This window comes from Dermacentor andersoni, chromosome 7 (assembly GCF_023375885.2).
Source record: "Dermacentor andersoni chromosome 7, qqDerAnde1_hic_scaffold, whole genome shotgun sequence".
In the NCBI taxonomy this organism is placed as follows: Eukaryota; Metazoa; Arthropoda; class Arachnida; order Ixodida; family Ixodidae; genus Dermacentor; species Dermacentor andersoni.
Window position 1 is genome coordinate 129,661,763 of NC_092820.1, and position 11,151 is coordinate 129,672,913.

Genomic DNA, 11,151 nt, shown 5'->3' on the forward strand with positions numbered 1-11,151 from the left:
ATGGCTAAATAGTGTTAATTCCAATTGTATATTTCATCCAGAAATATCTTTGCGTTAGAGTGCTGTAACTTGCAACTTTGACAACTTTATTTCGAAACATTCAAACGGAAAGCAGCACGCCCTAGATTCAGTTAGCGGTAATTCAAGGCTAAAAAAAGTAGCAGGAAAATTACTAAAAAGTACAAACGTTTTTTAGTCTGAACTTTAATTTCGCCTTCACATATTTTGTAGAACAATATCGTTCCGTGTGCTTCTGATTGCATCAACATCCTAACAACTTCGGCCATGAAATGTGATGTTCAGGATTATGATTTGCCGATTTTCCTTAAAATCACATGCTGATGAACAGTTAATTAAGGGTAAAGGCAAACGAAGTCTTCGTAACTAACCCCTCAGTCCTATTCGCATACAAATTGTTCGCGTTTTAAGATGGTATGGTTGGCGGACACTCCCTTAAATCTTCGTACTGTCCGAGGTTGACAATTCGGAAACCTAGGCCCTCTAGCCCATATTACCCAACGTATTGTCGAGCTACGAGTGCCCGAAAGGTGAGCACGAGGCTAAGTTAAGCTTCATTTACGTCATGCAAACTGCGAACGCCAGACATGCCTGATATGCTTCTTTCCTAGACACAACAATATCAAAATAAGGCGCTTGCACGGAGTAGCAGGTTGCAAAGGTATAGTCGATGTTAGTGGTACACATGGTTATTACAATTGGTTACATGCCATCTTAGGAGGCAACACCATGCCCTGACCACATCATACTTTGCTGGAGAAGGCACACGTGAGTACCATGGCTACTTCATGTACTGCAGTTTTCTCCCTTAAGTACTCATCACTCACTGAGCGAAATTAGAAAAAAAAAGAGAGTAGCTGCAAATAAATTCGAGAATGTCAATGACATCAAGCTTTTGTCACGCATAAATAATTACATAAAAAGATACCATACATAAAAATAGCAGACCGGATTGGTGTATTTGGCATCGTACTCATTTATGTCAGCGTCATTTTATTTTGTTATTTTTCTCGGTTGAAGCTGCCATCTTGCTTACACGAACGGCAAGAAAAGGAGCTTACGTGTAGGCCGTATAAATGGCAGTGAGGAGGTGGCTGACAGGGACAGTAGAATATTATTCTAATAAATAAAGTACAAGCATGAATAAATTAAATAAATCAAATTATTGGGAAAGAGTTAGGTGACAATTCATTATGTTAGAAAACAGTGCTGTATAGATGTATTTGGCGACTTCATTTCTGTGCAACACGTCTTGCATGTTGTGCTGCATTGGGCATATTATAATGTGTAAATATTTGCTTTCCGAGTGTATTTCATGCTTTTGCACAGGGTCGTAAAATGCGACTACATGCACAATATACTAAACCCTGAGCCGATTGCGATTTTCCTCCACTGAAAGGAGTCCAAGGATTCACCAAAAAATCTGCGTTTGTAATACATTTATTATCGCGCCAGTCTGCGAAATGCCACTTCTTTGCTGCAGCATTTTTGTCGCCATCATCATCATCAGCAGAAGCAGCAGCAGCATCATCCGGCTATATTATGTCCCTGCGCCAGCCGATTCTAACTAGCGCCCGCGAATTTCCCAATTTCCTTGCTCCACCTAGTATTCTGCCGTCCTCGACTGCGCTTCCGTTCTCTCAGCACCCATTCGGTAAACCTAATGGTCCACCGGTTATATCTAACCTACGCATTAGATGATCTACCCAGCTGCATTTTTTTCTTAATGTCAATCAGAATATCGCCTATCCCAGTCTGCTCTCTGATCCTCACCGCCCTCTTCCTGTCTCTTACTGTTATGGCTATCATTATTCGTTCCATCACACTATGCGTGGTCCTTGACTTGTTTTCGAGCTTCTTTGTCAAGCACCAAGTTTCTGCGCCATATGTTAGCACCCGTAGAAGGTATAGATTGTACGCCTTTCTTTTCTAGGATAGTGGTAAGCGTCCAGCAAGGATCTGACAATGCTTGCCGTATGCACTCCAGCCCATTTTTATTCTTCTGTAGGTTTTCTTCTCGTGATCAGGGTCCCTTGCAAGTAGTAACCCTAGGTGTACGTGTGTCTTCACAGATTCTACAGGCTAACTGGCGCTTCTGGACTCTAGTTCCCTTGCCCGGCTATTGATCATTATTTTTGTCTTCTGCATATTAATCTTCAACCCCACTCTTATACTCTCTTTGTTCAGGTCCTCAATGATTTGTTGTAACTCGTCCCCAGTGTTGCTGAACAAGACGATGTCATTTGCAAATCTAAGATTGCTGGGATATTCGCCGTTGATCCTTGCTCCTAAGCGTTCTCAGTTTAATAGCTTGAATATTTCTTCCAAGCATGTAGTGAATAGCATTGTAGAGAATGTGTCTCCTTGCCTGGCCCCTTTCGTTATAGGTACATTTCTACTTTTCGTGTTGAGAGCAATGTTAACTGTGGAATCTTCGTAGGCATTTTCCAAAATACTTAGGTAAGCATCCTGTACACCTTGGTGCCTCCATTACTGCTTGTTTCTCTATTGAAACAAATGTATTTTCGTAATGTATAGAAGCCATATAAAGAGGTTGATCGCACTCTGCAGATTTCTCGTTTACCTGATTGATGATATTAATGTGATTCCTTGTAGAGTAATCCTTCCTGAAGCCAGCCTGTTCTCTTGGTTGACTGAAGTCGAGAGCTGCCCTTATTCTATTGGAAATTATTTTGGTGAATATTTTTTTACAATACTGAAAGTAAGCTAATGGGTCTATCATTGTTCAATTCTTTAACGTCTCCCTTTCTGTGGATTCATATAATCTTTGCATTTTTCCAGTTCTCTGGAACCATTGAAGTCGACAGACAGTTCGTATAAAGGGTGGCAAGCTTTTCAAGCTTGATGTCTCCTCCACCTTTGATTAAACCGACTGTTATTCCATCTTCTGCTGCCACCTTTCCTTGTTTCATGTATTCCTATTCCCGTCTATCTTCGTCCCAAGTTATAGGAGGAGCCTCTGTAACTACTTCGATTCGGGGTATCGTAGCGGGTCTGGGTACTTAACAGGTAAGTATAGAACTCTTTCGCTGCTCTCTTTATATAGCGTCACGTGGAGTGACGTATGAAGAACACAGTAGCAATACTGTGAAAGACGAAACTAACTTTTATTGGGTGAACCTGTGCCCACAAAAACAGGCTACACTTAAAGAACGATGACAACCGCGAACACAGTCGGCGATCGTCAAAATCTCAGCGGGTCAATCGCGTCGGCTTTTACAGATCAGTCGTCGAATGTTCCGACGTAACCACTGGGACCCGCGTGCCTTCCACAAAGTTCTACACGAATCACGTGGCGCATACATGCAATCAGATTACGCAAGGTTCGGCGACAACAGACAGTGGATAGAAGCATCGATAACATTCTAGAAACGTCCGATACATGTAGACGCGTCTTGCACTGAGCGATAACTTTTCTTAGACGTTAAAAGCACTCACCCGTAAAAGATGAACGAGTTCACGTGTCACTTCCCCCCTCTCAAAAGGCATCGTCCCGATGCTACAAACATAACAGGAGAGTGAAAAACAAAAGGTCATTTGTTAAACAAAGTAACAAAACAACAACAAAAAACAAAGCCCAAGGTGACGCCATCCAAATTTCAGCTATGCGACGTCCCCAAAGTTCATTAGCGCTGGTGGAACGGCTTAAGTCGCGCATCATGAACTACTTCAGGTCGTGAGCGACGCTGCAGCGATAGCGAAATGCCGTCTAGCAGGACCTCATAGTCGAGTGCGCCAATACTTCGGATGACCTTGTATGGTCCGAAATAGTGGCGTAAGACCTTCTACCTCAATCGTCGTCGGCGTATAGGGGTCCAAACCCAAACACGGTCGTCGGGCTGGTACTCGACGTAGTGTCGTCGAAGGTTGCAGTGTCGGCTGTCGGTCCTCTGTTGGTTCTTGATCCGCAAGCGGGCGAGCTGTCCGGCTTCTTCGGCGCGCTGGAGATAGTTAGCGACGTCAAGATTCTCTTGGTCGCAGACGTGCGGCCGCATGGCGTCTAGAGCAGTCATCAGATCCCTGCCGTAAACCAGCTTGAACGGCGTAATCTGTGTTTCTTGCACCGCCGTGTTGTAAGCAAAGGTTAAGTACGGCAGGACCGCATCCCACGTCTTGTGCTCGACGTCGAAGTACATTGTTAGCATATCGGCGAGGGTTTCGTTCAGGCGCTCCACGAGACCATTCGTCTGCGGGTGCTAGGCAATTGTCCCCTGTGGCTTGTCTTGAGGTACTGCAGAATGGCTTGAGTGAGCTCTGCTGTAAAGGCCGTTCCTCTGTCGTTTATGAGGACTCCTGGTGCACCATGTCGCAGCAGGATGTTCTCGACGAAAAAGTTCGCCACTTTGGCTGCGCTTCCTTTCGGTAGAGCTTTAGTTTCAGCGAAGCGGGTGACATAGTCGGTCGCCACAGTGATCCACTTATTTTCAGATGTTCACGTTGAAAACGGTCCCAACAAATCCATCCCGATCTGCTGAAAAGGTCGGCAAGGAGGTTTGATCGGCTGTAGTAATCCTGCTGGCCTTGCCGGTGGTGTCTTGCGTCACTGACAGTCTCGGCATGTCTGGACGTAACAGACGACGTCGGCGGTGAGACGCAGCCAGTAATACCTTTCCTGTATCCTCGACAACGTCCCGGAGAATTCGAGGTGCCCAGCGGTTGGATCGTCATGTAGGGCGTGCAATAATTCTGGACGCAGCGCTAACGAAAAACAATAAGGTAGTTGGCGCGAACTGGTGAAAGGCTGTTTTTCACAAGCAGGTTGTTTAGTAGCGTGAACGAAGACAATCCGCGCCTAAATGCTCTAGGGACAACGTCGGTGTTCCCTTCCATATACTCGACGAGGCCTTTAGCTCCGTGTCTGCTCGTTGCTGTTTAGTGAAATCTTCCGCGCTTATTATTCCCAGGAAGGCGTCGTCGTCCTCATCGTCTTGCGATGGGGGATCGATGGGGGCGCGTGATAGGCAGTCGGCGTCAGCGTGTTTTCGTCCTGACTTGTAGATTACCGTGACGTCATATTCTTGCAGTCTGAGGCACCACCGCTCCAGCCGTCCTGAAGGGTCCTTTAAGTTAGCTAGCCAACACAACGCGTGATGGTCGCTGACCACTTTGAATGGCCTGTCATAAAGGTAAGGGCGGAATTTTGATGTAGGCCAAATGATGGCGAGGCACTCCTTTTCAGTCGTAGAATAATTGCCTTCCTCTTTTCACAGCGACCGGCTAGCATAAAATATCACCCGTCCAAGTCCGTCTTTCCTCTGGACTAGGACGGCACCGAGGCCTAAGCTACTGGCGTCAGTGTCGATTTCGGTATCGGCGTCCTCGGCGAAGTGTGCAAGTACCGGCGGCGATTGCATGCGTCGTTTGAGTTCCCAAAATGCGTCGGCCTGCGGCGTTTCCCACTTGAACTCGACATCACATTTGTTTAGATGTGTTAGCGGCTTCGCGATACGTGAAAAGTCCTTGACAAAGTGCCTATAGTAGGCACACATGCCAAGTAATCTACGCGCTGCTTTCGTGTCGATGGGCTGCGGGAACCTTGCGATGACACCTGTCTTCTGCGGGTTGGGGCGGACTCCAGATTTGCTGATGACGTGGCCTAGAAACAGAAGCTCATCGTAAGCAAAGCGGCACTTCTCCGGCTTCAGAGTAAGCCCTGATGACTTGATGGCTTCTAGTACTGTCGCAAGCCGCCCAAGGTGATTATCGAAATTTCCGGCGAATACGACGACGTCACCCAAGAATACAAGACAGGTCTGCCACTTCAATCCCTCTAAAACCGTGCCCATCACGCGCTGGAACGTTGCAGGCGCCGAGCACAGTCCAAAGACACTGTTAAATACACTGTTAAAAAAAACCGTAAAATTACAGGAACATTTGCGGGACCGCAGCCGCACGAACGCCGTAGTTGCCGCGTCCTGTAACGGGCTTCAACGGCTCCGAACCCGTTTCACAACGAAATTTTATTTGGGGACATGATAAGTAGTTATCTGTATTGCAACTAATGTGGTCAGTACCATTATCGTCTGCGATTGCAAGAAGGCTCATCCTATATCCGTTTCGGTAATGCAGCATTAAAGCTTCCACAGAACTAACTTCTTGCTCGGAACTTGCGCGATGATACCACGCCGCGGAAGAACACCGCCCGTCGCACGCACGCCCAATTTCTATCGTGGTTTCAGATTTGCGAGACGGAGCGGTTGTGTCCCGGCGGCAACTTTCATTTACAGCGTTTTTCGCTGCTGTAAGGTGCAACCAGCGGTGTGGACTGTACGGCTCCTCTGTCAAAGGATTGCACGGTAAGTTCGAATGAACTTGAAATCTTTGTTGTGTCGTAAAGCTGTTCATCTGCGAACCACTCGTGCCCGTGCGCCTGCCTTTCTATAATGGCACGCTTCCTTGCTATAGGTTAGTTTTCTAGGCCCCATGCGAGTGATTTTGTGACGTTCAATCGTAGACATACTTTCTGGCCATGCAAGTGAACGGCTTAGCTTGCGCTATCGCCCTGGAAATGAAAATGTGTCACTGAAGCTACAGAACAGGTATTCGGCTTTAAGTCACGAAGAGGACCTTAGTGTTGAAGCAATGAACGACAATATTGTGGGCATCATTAAGGAGTGTGCAATAGAAGTCGGTGGTAACTCCGTTAGACAGGATACCAGTAAGCTATCGCAGGAGACGAAAGATCTGATCAAGAAACGCCAATGTATGAAAGCCTCTAACCCTACAGCTAGAATAGAACTGGCAGAACTTTCGAAGTTAATCAACAAGCGTAAGACAGCGGACATAAGGAAGTATAACATGGATAGAATTGAACAAGCACTCAGGAACGGAGGAAGCCTAAAAGCAGTGAAGAAGAAACTAGGAATTGGCAAGAATCAGATGTATGCGCTAAGAGACAAAGCCGGCAATATCATTACTAATATGGATGAGATAGTTCAAGTGGCTGAGGAGTTCTATAGAGATTTATACAGTACAAGTGGCACCCACGATGATAATGGAAGAGAGAATAATCTAGAGGAATTCGATATCCCAGAAGTAACGCCGGAAGAAGTAAAGAAAGCCTTGGGAGCTATGCAAAGGGGGAAGGCAGCTGGGGAGGATCAGGTAACAGCAGATTTGCTGAAGGATGGTGGGCAGATTGTTCTAGAAAAACTGGCCACCCTGTATACACAATGCCTCAAGACCTCGACCGTACCAGAATCTTGGAAGAACGCTAACATAATCCTAATCCATAAGAAAGGCGACGCCAAAGACTTGAAAAATTATAGACCGATCAGCTTACTGTCCGTTGCCTACAAAGTATTTACTAAGGTAATTGCAAATAGAATCCGGAACACCTTAGACTTCCGTCAACCAAAGGACCAGGCAGGATTCCGTAAAGGCTACTCAACAATAGATCACATTCACACTATCAATCAGGTGATAGAGAAATGTGCGGAATATAACCAACCATTATATATAGCTTTCATTGATTACGAGAAAGCGTTTGATTCAGTCGAAACCTCAGCAGTCATGGAGGCATTACGGAATCAGGGTGTAGATGAGCCATATGTAAAAATACTGGAAGATATCTATAGCGGCTCCACAGCCACCGTAGTCCTCCACAAAGAAAGCAACAAAATCCCTATAAAGAAAGGCGTCAGACAGGGAGATACGATATCTCCAATGCTATTCACAGCATGTTTACAGGAGGTATTCAGAGGCCTGGAGTGGGAAGAATTGGGGATAAAAGTTGATGGAGAATACCTTAGTAACTTGCGCTTCGCTGATGATATTGCCTTGCTTAGTAACTCAGGGGACCAACTGCAATGCATGCTCACTGATCTGGAGAGGCAGAGATGAAGGGTGGGACTAAAAATGAATCTGCAGAAAACTAAAGTAATGTTTAACAGTCTCGGAAGGGAACAGCAGTTTACGATAGGTAGCGAGGCACTGGAAATGGTAAGAGAATATATCTACTTAGGACAAGTAGTGACTGCTGATCCAGATCATGAGAGTGAAATAATCAGAAGAATAAGAATGGGCTGGGGTGCGTTTGGCAGGCATTCGCAGATCATGAACAGCAGGTTGCCATTATCCCTCAAGAGAAAAGTATATAACAGCTGTGTCTTACCAGTACTTACGTACGGAGCAGAAACCTGGAGGCTTACGAAAAGGGTTCTACTTAAATTGAGGACGACGCAACGAGCTATGGAAAGAAGAATGATAGGTGTAACGTTAAGGGATAAGAAAAGAGCAGATTGGGTGAGGGAACAAACGCGCGTTAATGACATCTTAGTTGAAATCAAGAAAAAGAAATGGGCATGGGCAGGACATGTAATGAGGAGGGAAGATAACCGATGGTCATTAAGGGTTACAGACTGGATTCCGAGGGAAGGGAAGCGTAGCAGGGGGCGACAGAAAGTTAGGTGGGCAGATGAGATTAGGAAGTTTGGAGGGTCAACATGGCCACAATTAGTACGTGACCGGGGTAGTTGGAGAAGTATGGGAGAGGCCTTTGCCCTGCAGTGGGCGTAATCAGGCTGATGATGATGATGATGATGATGAATCACGGGCCAGTGCGGCTCAGTACGAGCTACAAACCACGACGGCTTTGCCACGCGCTTGAGCGTAGTAGCTCGTACTGAGCGCGATAGTATGTAGTTGATGTGCCTGTAGCCCTGTGCGGGGGCGATTTACGTAGTGTGTTGTTGCACGAGATTGTATCGGAAATGACGGCGTGCGCATGTCTCCTGCGTATACCTCGCCACTGCTAATAACGCGTGCCAGCGCGGCTAGAGATGCCACCCGCGCCTCACACTTGCGCACCGGCGTTAGATTACGTGCCGCTTCTCAGGACGCGTTCGACTAACGCTGGAAATAAATTCGCAAGTCGCCTTCGGTCATCACAGCCCGATCATATTTCGTTGAGGCATCGCTCACCGTTTCCAACGCTGGCGGCAAACTGGGCGCTAATAAGGCTGCGCTACATCGACAAAGACACCATTTGTAGCCGCGCGCCAGCCGGCACGGATCAGATACCTTGTTGGAATCGCCGCTGCGAAGATGACGCGGTGAATTCCTTTCGTGTGTGGGTCGAACACGCCCTGAGCAGAGGCGCGCCCGACGCGTGTTCTCGATTACGGCGCTCCGGTAGACAGCGCGTATGAAAACGTGTCTGGCATCTCTGGTCACTCGCTCGCATCTTGTTAACGGACCTGAGGTCTGTAATTCTGCGTTCTAGCGAGGCTCGAGGGGCTGCCTAAGTCGCTGTGTGAGACAATATATTTAACAAATGCCCTGCGGAGAAATTGTGGATAATGGGTCACAATTGCAGTGGCAGTAAGTTTACGTGCCAGCATGCGCTAGAGGCAATGATGAGAAAGAGTTCTCATATGTGAGGGCCGCTTAGCGGGTCGACCTGAGTGAACGCCAGTGAGCGTGAGTACATGTGAATTCAAATATGAATGGCGATTAATGTGAATTGAGTGCCTGAGCGAACGCAAGTGAGAGCGATAGTGTAACTTCCCGAGAGCTATTTCAGTGTGATGGTGACTGTTACTGAGTATCCTAATTGAGTGTGAGTAAACTATGTGTAGTGCTGGTTAGACGCTGCAGACGTGTACGTGAATGAGTATCTGTTTCTGAGAGTGTGAGTCACTGTAATCCTTGCTTGAAAAAGTGCGAGTCAATGTCATTTTTCCAACAAGTTTGCATAGCCAGAAGTAGAAGTGGATGTCTGTGAATTAATTTTGTACTTCTCTGAGTAAAAGTGAATGTGCATTGTGAGCATGTCTTTGTGAACTTGTCTTTATTTAAGAAAAACACAGAAATATATATAGTACAATATCATTTTCTGAAAACTGAGAAAACTGACATAGTTTCCTTCATTGCACCCAGCAATTTGCAGGTATAGCTGTACCCTGTGCTTTGAACTAATTTGATGAGAAATAATTTGAATATGCACTCTTATGGAGCATTTTGTGTGAAGCATGTGCATTGAAGTGCTATAAAGCCTTTCAAGTGTTACTTTGGGTGCTTGCTTTCATAGTGCTCGAGTAGGTACATAGTTGAAGGAAAAAACAAGTCAAGAAACACAAAGGACAAGAGGAGAGGTTCACACCACAACGACTCGACTGTCATCTGAGCTTTATTAGAAACGGCGTATTCCCAATCCCAAGATGGTGAACATAATGGACATGGGTGGCATTGCATGTAAGAATATTTTTAGTATGTACATTTATGATGTTGCATAAGACTAAAGATACCGTAAAAATATTAGTTCTACCATCGCACTAGGTTGAAGTCTGGCAAATGGCACAGCGGTTGCAACACAAAAGTCAAGAGGGAAACCCTGGGTTGAACCTCTCCCCCTCCATTTTATAGGTTACCCCAATAATTATGTTCTGCTACTAAATTATGAGCTGCGAGGCAATTGAGAGGTGGCGTGATAATGCAATGCTGCTGCTTGGTGATAGACAGTCATGGGGATCTCGAGAGTTTTGGGGCTTAGTCTATAGGTGTATGTTAAGAAATTAATTCATTATAGATAATATGAAAACAGGATTGATCTGTCAAACTTGATATTTTAAGCCGTAGATATATACAAGAAATTAACAAGAATATATCTGTTTGTAGGACATTGATCTAAACAATTAAGCATAACTAAAGGCTCCCACATTTAAAGCCCTCAAATCCATTTGCCCCCCTTTTTCTCGCTACAAAGAAACTTTCAACCATGGATACAGCAGTTATGTCGTATAAACTAGATGTAGTTTGCCTGCAAGGTTTGAAGGTGGCCTTTGTCTCAATCTCGTCTACATAGAACAGTGACAAGCAGAGCCTCATGTTTCAAGCCAATAAACGCCATGTTTAGTCCGTTAACATTTTATGTGTAGCGAGTAGGGCTGGGCATCGATTGATTAAAAATGTTCGATATTAGCCAGCCACTAATCAACAAAATGGTCCTGCTTGTTGGTGTGCACAAAACCTAAAAAAAGAATATTGCAGATTTATACATTGCATTAGATGGTTGTTTTTCCTCTTACAGACGTGCACCATGCATTTCACACAATTACAGAATAGTTCAGTTGCAGTGGCAAATTTTGCTAGTATTTTCCTACTATAAAGAGC